The following is a 14818-nucleotide window of genomic DNA, read 5'->3' as shown; positions in this document are numbered from 1 at the left end:
CCAGTTCTTAGAGATATTTCAGTGTTTATCTCAGCTTATTAACACAGCAACTCTCTTTGTGAAATTGTGAGTGTGCATATATCTGTGTATCTGGATAAAATTGCTCATCTGTAGGTGGAGTTCCTAAAATTCTTGAAAGTGACCCTACAATGTTATTTGAGATTATTAATAGCTATTGATGAAGTTGCAATAGTTTTCTATATTCATCTATATTATATGTAATATGTAGAATATTTTTCTTCATTTAATTTTGGATTATTTTAAGTCCTTCAAGTGGATCTCCAATATGGTTTTGTGTTTTATTATTTTTCTTACAAAAATAAATTATTTCTTACAAAATAACACTGCTGGTGTTATTTATTGATTTTAACTTCCTAAACCCAATCCCATTATATATACACCATGCTGTTTTTCAAATTTTACTTTCCTGAATGATCAAGTATAATTCAGAGACCCCCATTTTCATTTTTTACGCTTCTCAATGTTAGGGACCAAGAAAGTCAGTTTTCCTTATGGGTTATATTGCCTGCTTTTTCCTACTAGGTACCTATTTTTATTCTTGGCCCTTTTCTCATTACAAGCTTTTAAATTTAATTTTATCTTAATATTTTATTACTTTATTTTATTTTTCCTAGGGTTGCTTGAGTTTGGGTCTACTGCCGATTCTTCTGTAAGTTAAAACAGATGACTGACAAATCAATTTGGCCTTTCATTGCCATTGATAACGTATTAATTTTAGTAGAGATCCTTCTAAAAATAGAAATGAAGGAAGAGTTACTTTTTTTTGGTTACCTTTGCTTTCTTTCTAGCTGTTCTGTAATGAATGATAAGATCTCACTCTCCAAGAATGTCTTTAAAAATTTAAAAATTCATGGCTCTCCTTTTTGCCTATTTGTTAGTCTTTAAGACATTTATGGTTTACTTCCGCAATTTCTTTTTTCTATTTTATTTATTAGACATAGTAAAAGGTTATCCACAGCCCAAGGCTTCTAGGCATGTGTAGACTGTAAAAATCTACAATTAAATCAAATAGGGCAGCTGAAATTCCACAACGAAGATGAAAAAAAAAAGGTTAGGGCTTTATTTAGTGAAGAATGACAAGCCAAAAAATAGATCCTGCTCAGCACCCTACAGTTAACAAATTAGAGCTCTGCTGAATTAGGGCAGAAAGGGAATTCCAGAGATGAACAAGGCCGTGCTAGACCCAGAAAGGGAAGGAAGTTGGAGCAGGAGACCAGGGAAAGAATTTCACAGGAAATGGTAGACCTCACTGTGCCCAGTATTCTCTGACAACTGTCCTTAGGGCCCTGCAGTCAATCTTACATAACAATAAGGGGATATTTAAATAACCTGATTGAAATGACAGATCTAGATGTGTGACTGTATACACACATTCCAGTGTGGTACCTGGGCCTCCTGATGGAGAGCAGTGATCCAAATGCTCTCCTTGGGAGAGCACCTGCCTTCAGTCCCCAGTGCAGTTTCTTCTTGTCCCACTTCTACTCTGAGCAGTATCTGCTGTAGCATGTACTCAGTATGGTGAGGGCTGTGGTCCATTTGCCACCTCACTGGGCCTGGGCAGGAGGGGCCTCTCCAGTGATAACCTGCACATTCAGTGAGGAACTCTCATGTGGACTGCCATAGAAACATCCTCAATCTTCCTGCCTCTCTTGACAGCTACCCTCAACCCAGTCTGTTCTCCACACAGCAGCCTGTTCTAATTCCTCTATTGCTTTGATGGTCCTCCACTATGATGAGGATGAAAATGTACATGTTACCTCATGGCATCTCTAATGTGATTCCTGCTTTTCCCTCAACTTCATCCCTGGTAACTCTCCTCCCTCGCTTATTATGCTGGCCTCCCTGCTCTTGTTTATGTTTTTATTTTTTTACAAATTCCTAGGTATTTCCACACTTTAGGACCTTGGCATTAGGTCCCACATTTAGGACCCTATTTCCTGGCTGGATTGTTCCCCTTTCCGATCTTCCTCTGGTTCCTTTCTGCTCATCCTTTAGTCAGAATTAAAATACCACCTGCTCAGAGATGCTTGTTGGGTCCTACTGCTGCCATTAGTCTCCTCCTTAGCCCCCTGTTTGTTTCCTCTGTAGAACTGTCACAATTGTAAATAATGTGTGTATGTATTGTTTGTTTGGCCATTTCCCCCATCAGAATGTAACCTCTCTATGAGCTAGGACCAAGTGTGTCTTGTTTACCAGTGTAATCCAGCACTCAGAATTGGGTTGAATACATAATCAATCAGTATTCAACATATAGAATAAATGAAGGAAAAGTAGCAATGATATTCACACAGTCTTATGATGATGAGTCACCTTTTTGTTGCTCCCCTTCCCTTTCAGTACAGCTTTTTTATCTATCTTAACCTAATTTATGTGTGTGACACTCCCAGCAGGAACAGAATGCCTTGCAACTCTCCCTGTGTGTGCTCCAGGGTCTAGGAGCTCTTGCTTGACTTTTTGAAACAACTAAAAATATTGTTGGAACTCTGTTAGCAAGTTAAGTCCTTGGTTAATGTGACCACTGTTATCACTTTGCTAAGCAGAAGATCTTGGAGATGGTACTGCTTTCTTGACTTTCTCGTTCACTGATTGCTGTCTTTTATAGCTGTATCTCATTCTTCTCTTTTGCCACAAGATCCCTCAGATCTGTTTCTTCCACTGCAAGTTGAGCAGTTCTGGACCACCAATTGCTTGCCATTCCCCTCTCATCTTTTAATTCAGTCAGTTTGAGTTGTTTGTTCTCATGTCATTTTTCCCACTGTGAATGTCTCCCTAGATATTCTCTGTACTGTTGGCCCTTGGATTTCCAAACTCTGCTCCTGTCCTTTCTCTTCTTGGCCTCTCTCATTAATCCTTAAAATTGTTCTATTTCCAGACCCAGTTGTCTCTTTTCCCAATGTTGCTTGTGCCTGGGATAGCATCCTTCTGCATGTTCTCAGCCAAGTAGCCTCTTAATCTTTCTCTAGGTCTAGATCATCTAGTAGATATTAAGTACTCAGTATATTCTGAGCACTCTTTGCTCTTCTTTATGACCTTTCTCAACGTTCATGTTGTGTAAATAGTCAAGAGTTGTGAGCACTCATTGTAGAGCTTTCTAATAAGTATAGTAAGTATGCCCTTCTCAAGTCCTAAAACACTTAACACAAGGCCCTCTAATGGACTGTCCATTCATTCATCTAACAGATTATTTATCAATCACCTGTTATTTATCAATCTCTGTTATGTGTCAGAGACTATTCTAGCGGTGGCTGGTGAACAAGAGGTTCTACATATGCATGTTCTATCTATGGATATTGCTCTTACATTTTGGTGGGATATATGTACATGTTTATAGTAATGTATTTGTGTAAAAATTTAATAGATATTATTATATACTGTTCTGTAGCTTTTAGCTAAGTAAATTATGTCTCACCAATAGGATTATACGTTTTTCAGAAACAAATTTTTTTAAAGATTTTACTTATTTATTCATGAAAGACACACACACACACACACACACACACACACACACACAGAGGCAGAGACATAGGCAGAGGGAGAAGCAGGCTCCATGCAGGGAACCCGACGTGGGCCTCGATCCTGGATGTCCAGGATCACATCCCGGGCTGAAGGCAGCACTAAGCCACTGAGCCACCGGCCTGCCCTTTTTTTTTTTTTTTTTTTTTTAAGATTTTATTTATTCATGAGAGAGAGAGAGAGAGAGAGAGGCAGAGAGAGGCAGAGACACAGGCAGAGGGAGAAGCAGGCTCCATGCAGGGAGCCTGATGTGGGACTTGATCCCAGGTCTCCAGGATCAGGCCCTGGGCTGAAGGCGGCGCTAAACCGCTGAGCCACCTGGGCTGCCCAACAATTTTTTTTAAGTGTTTGCATACCTGCTTGGGAGGATGTTGTATGGAACATGTATTTAATGAGTTCAGTGACTTCACTAAATATAAAATACATAGAGAATTACATTCAAGTGAGATATAAAACCGCACATGTTATTATGTTGATATGTTGTTTAATTGCAGTTTAGCCTTCTGTGTAAATGTCCTTTTGCATTAATGGGTGTGTCCACTGTTACATGTTCAGGATATGTTAACTCACTGTACGTGGCTACAGGACAGATTCATTTAAAGTTCACAGTGTAACAATGCAGTGTTTCTAGAACTAGAGTTGTAAGCTTAAGCAATGATAGAAAATTGCACTTATAATTATGCTGCTATGTGCCACTATATGCCTTTCAATACAATAATAAATGTAAAAAATACTGTGGCATCTAGAAACTTACAGGAATCTCAGTATCAGCAATCACCATTTGATAAGGAAAAACAGTCCTGTGTTCTCCTCTACTGTCCTACTTCACTTTAACACTTGTGGTCACCAAATGTGTATGAGGGGTTTCCCACACAAGGTAATTCTCTGATTCTCTGATATCAATCAGTTGGGTGACCTACAATTGAACTCACTTCTGCCATTATCTACTTGGAGATAACATCAGATCCCACAACTTAAGGACTCAGGATCTCACAGGATTGCATTACCCTCCACCCCCAACTCCACATGCCACTCACAAACCCAGGTTGTCTGTCATCTGTGCTATGGATATAAATTGGAGGTTCACTCGACCCTCCCTTTAGGTTTAATTAATTTGCTAGAGTGGTTCACAGAAGTCAGGAAAACAGTTTACTTAAGAGGCTACTGTTTTTTTAAAAAAGGATATAAATGATAACAGCCGGATGGAAGAGGTGCATAGGACAAGGTGTGTGGGAAGGGCTTGGAAGCTACTGTGCCTTCCCTGGCCTCACTGCTCTCCCTGTTGTCAACATAAAATGAACAAACCTTTTAGAATCTCTAAAAGTAAGGAAGAACATTTTATTTCCCAAATTGGGACAGCTGCTTGAGAAACATGCTCTTTACAGGGAAGAAAGTGTTCCTAAGAATGAACAGTTTTTACAGTTTTATACTTTTTTATATCTTGTCAAAACTCAGAAGATTATAGATTAGTATTTGGGTAGGAATCATGAGTTTTATCATAAAGGAATGGTATAGAAGAATTCATATTCCAAGGACAAGGTGGTTTTCCTTTAGGTTACTCATTCACAAAGCAGAAGTGCAATGCATACGTGGCAGGCCATAAATCAGGCTTTTGATTGAACAAAGTTGATATACAGCCATGTTGACTTAGAAAGAAATCTAAAATGGCTTCTCTTGTCTATCAGGCCTTTAGAGAGTTTTTTTCTCATCACTGTATCCACTAATTCAGAAGCTCTCCAAGCCCTATCTTTTTTTTTTTTTTTTAAGATTTTATTTATTTATTCATGGAAGACACAGACACACACACACACACACACACACACACACACACACACGCAGACATAGCCTGAAGGAGAAGAAGGCTCCCTGCGGAGAGCCTGAGGTGGGACTTTGATCCCAGGGATCACGCCCTGAGCTGAAGTTTACCTGTGGAACCACCTAGGTGTCTTGTAAGCCCTATCTTTTTAGGTTTTAATGAGGCTTCATTACATACATAGGCATGATTGATTAAATGATTAGCCATTGGCAATTAGTTCAACCTCTAGTCCCTCCTGCCCTGAGTTGGAAGGTGTGGGGCTGAAAGTTTCAACTCTTTCTAATCCCTTGGTTGGTTCCCTTGGCAACTAGCCCTCATCCTTAGGTTATTTAGGGGCTTTCCAAAGTTACTCATTTACATAAACTCGGGTATGGTTGAAAGGGGCTTGTTATGAATAACAAAAGATACCCATTTTACTTGTATTACTCCAGAGCTATTTCAGGAATTAGGAACAAAACTAAATATTATAATAGATGTCCCTATGGCTCTATTATAGGAAGTTACATGGGTCTTAGGAGCTGTGTGCCAGAAACTATGGACAAAGACTAAAATATATATTTCTTATTATATCACAACAATCACACCATTTTATCAAGCTGGAAAGACAGACTATATGAAGCCAATTTTGCCCCCAATAAGATAGATTTATTTATTTATTTAAAAGCAAAATGCTTGAGAGCACACAAAGTAGGTGCTGTATTAAACTACGTTAGAATTAAAAGCATGATAGTAAGCCTCAAAGTCATGTACTTCTGCTCATGTACTTGAGCAGGATACAACCTTACCAGGTAAAAAGTGAAAAAAATTTGTTCACAGGACAAAATGGCATATGTGCTGAGAGAACTCGAGAAGGAAAAACTCATTGAGCAGAATGAACAGCTCAAAACAATGAACAGCAACAGATGGGTATATAGTCTTCCTAAATATCTTATGTCCTTTGTGGGTCTTTGTACAATAAGTAATTGGTAGGGACAGTCTGGTGAACTCCCAGATGCTTACCTGCATTATTTGATCACACTGATTCTGTTTATTAAGTCAAGATAAAAAATACCAGCATAGTCCTCCTGAAGTAAATGACATTGCTCAGGAACATTGGTCCCTTGGACAATATTGTAAATATCCTAAGACAGTTAGCAGGGATGGAATCTAGGATTCAATGAGCAATAACTTTGTCTACTGGAAAATTCTTTTTCGTATTTCAAGCACTTAGGATTACTTAGGATTGATTAGTTGACCTAAATATTTGCCGATTCAGTGTTTTCACTTCACTCACAGACAACTTGCCGTCCAACCTCTCTTAGAACTGAGGGGTTTAGTTTTGGTTTTGTCTTCTTTTGTGTGAGTATCTTGAGGGTTACTGAGAATGATTTTCTTGATTTGAGAATATCACAGATGGCAACTATAGCCTGTAGTTAATCAGATAAAATGGATCAGAAGAGGAACTGACCGTGAAGAAAAAAAATTATTTTTTTCATACTAACATCTCAGAAGATATTCTACAAAGATACTTATTTGATCCTTTTCAACTCGATAGAGCCATGCTTGCAAACTTTATTTTGGGGTGCTATGTCACATTTCTTTGCTAAAAATTCACATGGCTCCACCATTTGGAGGTGTCATGAATATAACTAATTCTATCTTCAGGCTTTCCTTGGAAAAATTTACCAGGACAACCTAAGTGTTAAGCAAAATCACAATTTCATGAAATTATGTTCATATGAAAATTCCAGTGAGAGATAAAAGTATAAGCAAGCTTAGTCTTTTTTTTTTTTTTTTTTTAAGATTTTATTTTATTTATTCATGAGAAACACAGAGAGAGGCTGAGACATAGGCAGAGGGAGGAGCAGGCTCCCTGAAGGGAGCCCTATTCGGGGACTCAATCCCAGGATCAAGACCTGAGCCAAAGACAGACACTCAACCGCTGAGCCACCAGGTATCCCACAAGCTTATTCTTAAGATCATATGGAAAAATCACATGAACATAACAAAGAATATTATGAAAATAATGAGTAATGAGAGGAAACTGGCCCAGTTAGGAAGAATATACTATAGTTAGGATAATTAAAGCCATTTGATACCTGTATGGGAACAGTTTCATCAATGGAACAGGATAATTAGATATAGACACAAATACATATGGGAATGTAATTTGTGATAAAAATGCATTTCAAATCAGTGGGTAAGAACTGAATTTTCCAACAAATTTATGTTGGGCAATTTGCTGACCATTAAGGGAAAACAGTAATAAAGTAGGATCTCCACTGCAGTCCTTACATCAAAATTAATTCCAGATGGAATGAAGTTTTAAATGTAAAAACTGAATTTATAAAAGCACTCATAGGAAAAAAATGGACTATTTTTATAATTTTGGGTTACAGAAAAACTCCCACCACAGAAGCTGTACAGGAAAATGATTGATAAATTTGACCACATAAGCATTAAAAACTTCTCTATTACAAAAAAAGTCATAGACAAAATCAAAATATATATAACAAACTGAGGGAAAATATTTACAACACACATGGCCAAGTACTTAGTGCCTTAACATGTAAAGAGTTTAGCAAATAAGTAAGGGCAGTGGGAAATAATACCAATTCTCCTGACAGAGAAATAGATAAAGGAAATTTGGGGTTTGGGATTATATTTGACTAATATGATAGAAACCCAGCTGTAGGGACTTAACAAAATGAGGCCTTTCCTTTTCTCACGTAAAAAGTCTGAAAATGGTCCAAAGCTGGCTGGCACAGTGGCTCCAGAGTGCATCAGAAGCCTAGACTCTATTTGGTAATCTTTAGTAAATAGCTTTACACTTCATGGCCACAAGATAACTGTTCTGCTCCAGGCACTACATCTGAGGCAAATAGCAGCAGCTAAAATGCATCTGCTAGAAACTCTGTTACCTGACCTGCCAGCCGCAAAATAAATATATGTCAAGATACCAGTGAGATACCATTTTTCATGTATCAGGTTAATAATAATCAATGAGTTTGGTACTACCCAGTTTTGGTAAGTTTATGGGGCAACGGGCACTGCCAAACTGTTCTTGTGTGTATAAAAGTCTTTTTAGAAGGCAGTTTGGGGATCTGTAGCAATAATTTAAATGCATATGTTGATTGACTTGTCAACTCTATATTTACAAATGTATCCTTTAGATATATTTACACATATATGAAAGATAAATGTATCCTGATATTATTCACAGGAGCATTTCTTGTAATAGCAAAAAAATAAAACTAGAAATAATCTAAATGCCCATCACCAAGGAACTATTTAAAGAAGTGATGGTAGGGACACCTGGGTGGCTCAGTTGACTGAGCATCAGACTCTTGGTTTCGGCTCAGGTTATGATCTCAGGGCCCTGAGATAGAGCTCCGAGTTGGGCTCTCTGCTCACTGTGGAGTCTGAGATTTTCTCCCTCTGCCCCTCCCCCCACTTACATAACATACTTTTGAGTTCTCTCTCAAATAAATGAATAAATAAAATCTTAAAAAAGAAGTGATGGCATATATGTCCAAGGGTATAGTTGTTATTAAAAAGAATGAGCTAAATTTGTGTGTGCTGTTATGGAAGGATCTCCAAGTCATATTATTCAATTGAAAAGGCCAGATGCAGAGCAGTTTATATAACATGGTTCCAGTGAGTGAAAAACTGAAAATAGATATGTGTATAAGTATGGATAATTTTAGTAAGGATATACTCATCTCAATGGAATAGGACTGGAGTAAGACAGATACTGTCATTGAATATTATTTTGTTATTTTTGAGTATTTAAAACCGTATATATGGTATTCATAGTATATTTTAAAGAAGTACAGTAATGAATTAAAACTTTGCCTTTTGTCAGGGCATCGTCAAGAGAGTTAACAGCCAATAAGAACAGCAGTCTTTTAACAATCAGCTGAATACCAGCCCTGTTTCTCTTGATTTAAAACAAGTAATATTATTCTTCGTTTGTTAGGCATAACTACACATGGAAATATATTTCTTTTTTTTTTTTTTTGAAATATATTTCTTTACTGTACCAGAAATGTTGTTACTTTAGGAACCCAGTACATGAATTACTGTTCTCTTAGTTGCTTGGATTTTTCTCCTCATCTGTCACCATCAGGGAAGCTGTCCCGGACCATCCTGATTAAAATGCTCTCTCCCTCTGAACCCACCTTAGCACTGTTATCTCCCTTATGTTGCTTGATTTCCCTTTCTTGCACAGATTATATTTGTGTATTGTCTATCTTATCATAGATGACTTGATATCTTAGTCCATTTAGGCTGCTAGAACAAACTACAACAGGTTGGGTGGCTTATACACAACAGAAAATTATTTCTCACAGTTCTGGAGGCTGGAAATCCAAGATCAGGGTGCCAGCATGGTCCGGGGAGAGCCCTCTTCTGGATTGCAGACTTCTCATTATAACCTAACATGGCAGAAAGGGCAAGGCATCTGACTTGAGTCTCTTTTGTAAGGGCACTAATCATTTTCCAAAGGCCCGATCTTCTAATACCATCATGTTAGGCATTTTTCAACATGTGAATTTGGAAGGATACGAACATTCAGACCATAGCACCTGGGGGCACAGATTTTCATCTTAATCACTGAATACCTAGGGACCCATACAGTCTTGACACAGAGTGGAGGCTTAAATGTTTAAAGGTGAAGATGAAATATAAAATATTAGTTGAATGAATGTTATATTCAAATTCATGGCTTCTAGTCTAGTATTAATAAGTAATTATGAATCTATACCACCACACCCTGTCCCCACTGAGGACAGCTTGCCCAGTCTGGATCCCTCTCTTCTGCCACTGTCACCATTCTGGCCTCTCTGCCTTGTGACACTCCTGGAAATTGAAGTTAGATGATAACTAACTGTGGGGGAAAGGTGTTCTTTGTATTCCCCATTAGCTTGAGGTGACTTGGTAGAGTGTGAGAGTAGAGAATCCTCTTCTTTTTTTTTTTTTTTTTTAATTTTTATTTATTTACGATAGTCACAGAGAGAGAGAGAGAGAGAGAGAGAGAGAGAGAGAGGCAGAGACACAGGCAGAGGGAGAAGCAGGCTCCATGCACCGGGAGCCCGATGTGGGATTCGATCCTGGGTCTCCAGGATTGCGCCCTGGGCCAAAGGCAGGCGCTAAACCGTTGCGCCACCCAGGGATCCCGAGAATCCTCTTCTTACTTGTAAAAGTTAACATGGAATGTACCAGGACCAGGGCTGGAAAACTGGACCATTTGGTTTCCCATCCAGTGAATCTTCTGGTTGTCTGTAGGCCATTCTTACTTGCTTTTTGTCAGAGATTCACATTTTTCATCCTGTCATTGCTATGTAAGGGTGAGCTTGTGGAATTCAGATACCTCCACCAGCAGATAGAATGCTGAGCTGTAATATTCAGGAAAAGAAGATACCTACTGATTCTTCTTGAATTGCTTTATGATTTTTTTAATGATGTATTATTGACATATTATATTAGTTTTGGGTGTGTAACATACTGATTTGATTATATATATTTCAAAATGATGACTGTAATAAGCCTAGTTAACATCTGTCACCATATCTAGTTATAATTTTTTTCTTTTAAGGCTTACTCTGGGCAACTTACAAATATATAATATAATATCGTTAACTGTGATCCCCATGTTGTACATTACAGGCCCATGACTTACTTACTCATTTTATGACTGTGGGTATGATTTCTGAAGTGTATTGTCTTTCTCCTTAGCTAAATTACTCTCTTGAGAACAGAGACCCCATGTCAAACTTTTAAAAAAAAAAACACTTATTTTTAGGGCTGTATTAGATGACTATATTCTGTGATTGGTTAAACCAAGAAACAGACCTTTTTAATGGATTCAATTTGGTTTATTTTTTTTTTAAGATTTTATTTATTTGAGAAAGAGGAAGTGAGAGAGCTTGAGTTGTGTGTGTGTGTGTGGGGGGTGTTGCAGAAGGAGAGGGAAAAACAGACTCCTGGCTGAGCAGGGAGCCCAACGTGGACCTCAATCTCAGGACCCTGGGATCATGACCTGAGTTGAAAGCAGACACTTAACCAACTTAGCCACCCAGGTGCTCTAAGTTTGGTTTCTTACTTGTAATATTTATGGGCAGAATCAATAAATTTATCCACAGACTGACTGTCTCTCTGATATGTTTAGGTTCTCATTATACTTTGGAATTTTATGTTCTGAAACAGGTTAACTTTTTCTGTCTTTCAAATTATGGTAGATAAGGTACTTCAAAAGGGTCATTGGCCACATTCAACTCTTCTCTTTAAAGACTTGAATTAGAGTCTTTAAAACTATGTTTAAAAACCACCAGAAAACTGGACATAACGATGATACCATGCACTGTGGTAGAGATGGAATAGGAATAGTCCTCAAGGTTTGTAGTGCAAGGATCTGGGTGAGCAGTTAGTGTTGTGATCCCCACTTCCTCTTTGTTTGCTGAAAGCCTGTCATTTACCACCCTGTGCATCAGATTTTTTCTTTTTTGATTTGGTTTCTTATCTGTCAAATGAATATAGTAATAATCATTATATTAGGATTTTTGTTGGAGCAGGAAATGATAGAGTGCAGTTAATATACATCTAATAGGATGATGGTGATGATCTTGTAGATTTCTTTTCAAAGGCAAAATTAACAAGGCAGGAAACCACAAATGTTGGAGAGGATGCGGAGAAAAGGGAACCCTCTTACACTGTTGGTGGGAATGTGAACTGGTGCAGCCACTCTGGAAAACTGTGTGGAGGTTCCTCAAAGAGTTAAAAATAGACCTGCCCTATGACCCTATGCACTGTTGGGGATTTACCCCAAAGATACAGATGCAATGAAACGCCGGGACACCTGCCCCCCGATGTTTGTAGCAGCATCGGCCACAATAACCAAACTGTGGAAGGAGCCTCGGTGTCCATCGAAAGATGAATGGATAAATAAGATGTGGTTTATGTATACAATGGAATATTACTCAGCCATTAGAAACGACAAATACCCACCATTTGCTTCAACGTGGGTGGAACTGGAGGGTATTATGCTGAGTGAAGTAAGTCATCGGAGATGGACAAACAGTGTATGTTCTCATTCATTTGGGGAATATAAATAATAGTGAAAGGGAATATAAGGGAAGGGAGAAGAAATGTGTGGGAAATATCAGAAAGGGAGACAGAACATAAAGACTCCTAACTCTGGGAAACGAACTAGGGGTGGTAGAAGGGGAGGAGGGCGGGGGGTGGGAGTGAATGGGTGACAGGAACTGGGGGTTATTCTGTATGTTGGTAAATTGAACACCAATAAAAATTAATTAAAAAAATAAATTAAAAAACAAAAGCAAAAACAAAACAAAACAAAACAAAAAAACAAAATGCAGTGGCACTCCATTAATGGAGCTAATGCTTCTGAACATAGTGATTGGCTCCTCTAATTATGTTATGTAGTCTTCATGTCGTTCTGCTTATACTTCAGATCCAGAAAAGACTAACTCAAGTGCATCTTTAGAAGAAAGATCCTTGGTCTTCCAAGAAGTATATACTTCTATGTTTAAAGAATATTTATAATAATCTCTCTTGTTCTTTTAGAGTTAGAGAGGTATGTGTTTACAGCAGGGGAACATTTATTATTTCTCAGTCCTCCATTTTCTTGCTCATCTGACCTTCAAGCCATCTTTGTCTCTCTCCAATTCTTTTTCTCAATACGTGTGTAATTCCTCTAAGAGAAAATGACGTTCAAGTGATTTGGCATATGCACTTTAAAAAGAAAAAAGCGATGTGCAGAAATGTATTTGAAAGACAGAGGTTCTTTGTTAAGTGTAATGAGAAGGTGGAACACTAGCAGCTGCCTTCTGGCTACAGAATCACTCTTTGATAAGTCCTCACATGTTGAAGAGGAAGCATTGTACCAGGTTTTGCAAAAGGAGCTTTAATGGCCCTTTCAGGAAGATGGCCCCGAAGGCGAAGAAGGAAGCCCCTGCCCCTCCCAAAGCCGAAGCCAAAGCAAAGGCTTTGAAAGCTAAGAAAGCGGTGCTGAAAGGCGTGCACAGTCACAAAAAAAAGATCCGCACTGCACCTACATTCCGATGACCCAAGACCCTGGGTCTCCGAAGGCAGCCCAAATATCCTCGAAAGAGTGCCCCCAGGAGAAACAAGCTTGATCACTATGCCATCATCAAGTTCCCCTTAACTACTGAGTCAGCCGTGAAGAAAATAGAAGACAACAACACACTTGTGTTCATTGTGGATGTCAAGGCCAATAAGCACCAGATCAATCAGGCTGTGAAGAAGCTCTATGACATTGATGTGGCCAAGGTCAACACCTTGATCAGGCCTGATGGAGAGAAGAAAGTATATGTTGGACTGGCTCCTGACTATGATGCTTTGGATGTTGCCAACAAATTGGGATCATCTAAACTGAGTCCGGCCGGCTATAAATCTAAATATAAATTTTTTCACCATTAAAAAAAAAAAAGGAGCTTTAATGTTTTGTCTTGCTGGCATCAGGTAATGGCTGGTTGCTGCTGTGGGTAGACATAAATCTCTAAAACTGAAAATACGCCTACCTATCAGAACTGGTAGAAATATTAGAGATTATTTGTCCAGTTTCCCAGTTTTTCAGATGAAACAAGAAAGCAAAGTTCAGAGAGATAAAGTGGCTTGATTAATTTCAAGTAGACCGCACCAGATATGGGATCCTTATTTCCTGGTTCTGTGGCCTAGTGTTCTATTCATTTGTGTTTTCTGGACCTCGGTGGATTTGTCTGTCCATCCATGACTTCACTCCACTAGTCTCTTGGTCACAATTGATTGTTCTAGGCTTAATCCTTGACTAAAGCCAGGCTAGTCAAGTTTTTAAATTTTCTTAAATCCAACTGATGCCCCCTGAGAATGTTAAAACTGAAAAAGAGGAAGTCCCTGGTGGTGAAAGTTGTCAGGAATATAGCCTGGAACTATCTGGGTATTACTATCCATAGAGAGCTATTTCCAACTGTTACTAAAACCCATCATATCCCTACGATTGGATTTTATGAACCAGCAAATCCTCCTTTTTACTGAAGATCATTTTAATTAAGATTCTAGTATTAGCAATCAAAAGAATATGGATTAATATTCCTATTAAATTCTCTACTTTAATACTTATAATGATTTTCCTTTCAAATTTGTTCAAATTCTTCATCCTTAAAAATTATGGTACAAATTTAGTAAGTAGATGTCTCATTTGTTTACAGTATGGGTTTATAATTTAAATGAATATTCAGATTACATACATTTGATTACAGTAACTGTTTCTCTTACCATCTATAATTATAATTTTATTCCATAATAGTTTTGCATTTGGATATTTAAAGAATCTGTTAGGGACATTTTATTAGGGTGAATGAAAATTGATACCCTATCACCACCACTGAATATCAGTTGAATACTGGTTCTGATTGTTGTGGAAGGTTAACCAAATAGGTACAGTAATAGATCCTGTTCAACATGACAATT

The 14818-nt window shown here is 38.1% G+C and overlaps 1 protein-coding gene and 1 pseudogene across 4 annotated transcripts in view; both read left to right on the top strand.

The window, feature by feature from the left end:
• The window catches only part of TASP1 (taspase 1), a 273821-nt gene that overhangs the window by 189219 nt on the left and 69784 nt on the right, over positions 1-14818 (top strand). The gene's annotated exons all lie outside the window — the stretch shown is intronic.
• Positions 13274-13726, top strand: LOC121478109 (annotated as a pseudogene).

Source organism: Vulpes lagopus, chromosome 18 (genome assembly GCF_018345385.1).
Source record: "Vulpes lagopus strain Blue_001 chromosome 18, ASM1834538v1, whole genome shotgun sequence".
Taxonomy (NCBI): domain Eukaryota; kingdom Metazoa; phylum Chordata; class Mammalia; order Carnivora; family Canidae; genus Vulpes; species Vulpes lagopus.
This window is presented reverse-complemented; position numbering and strand designations above follow the sequence as displayed.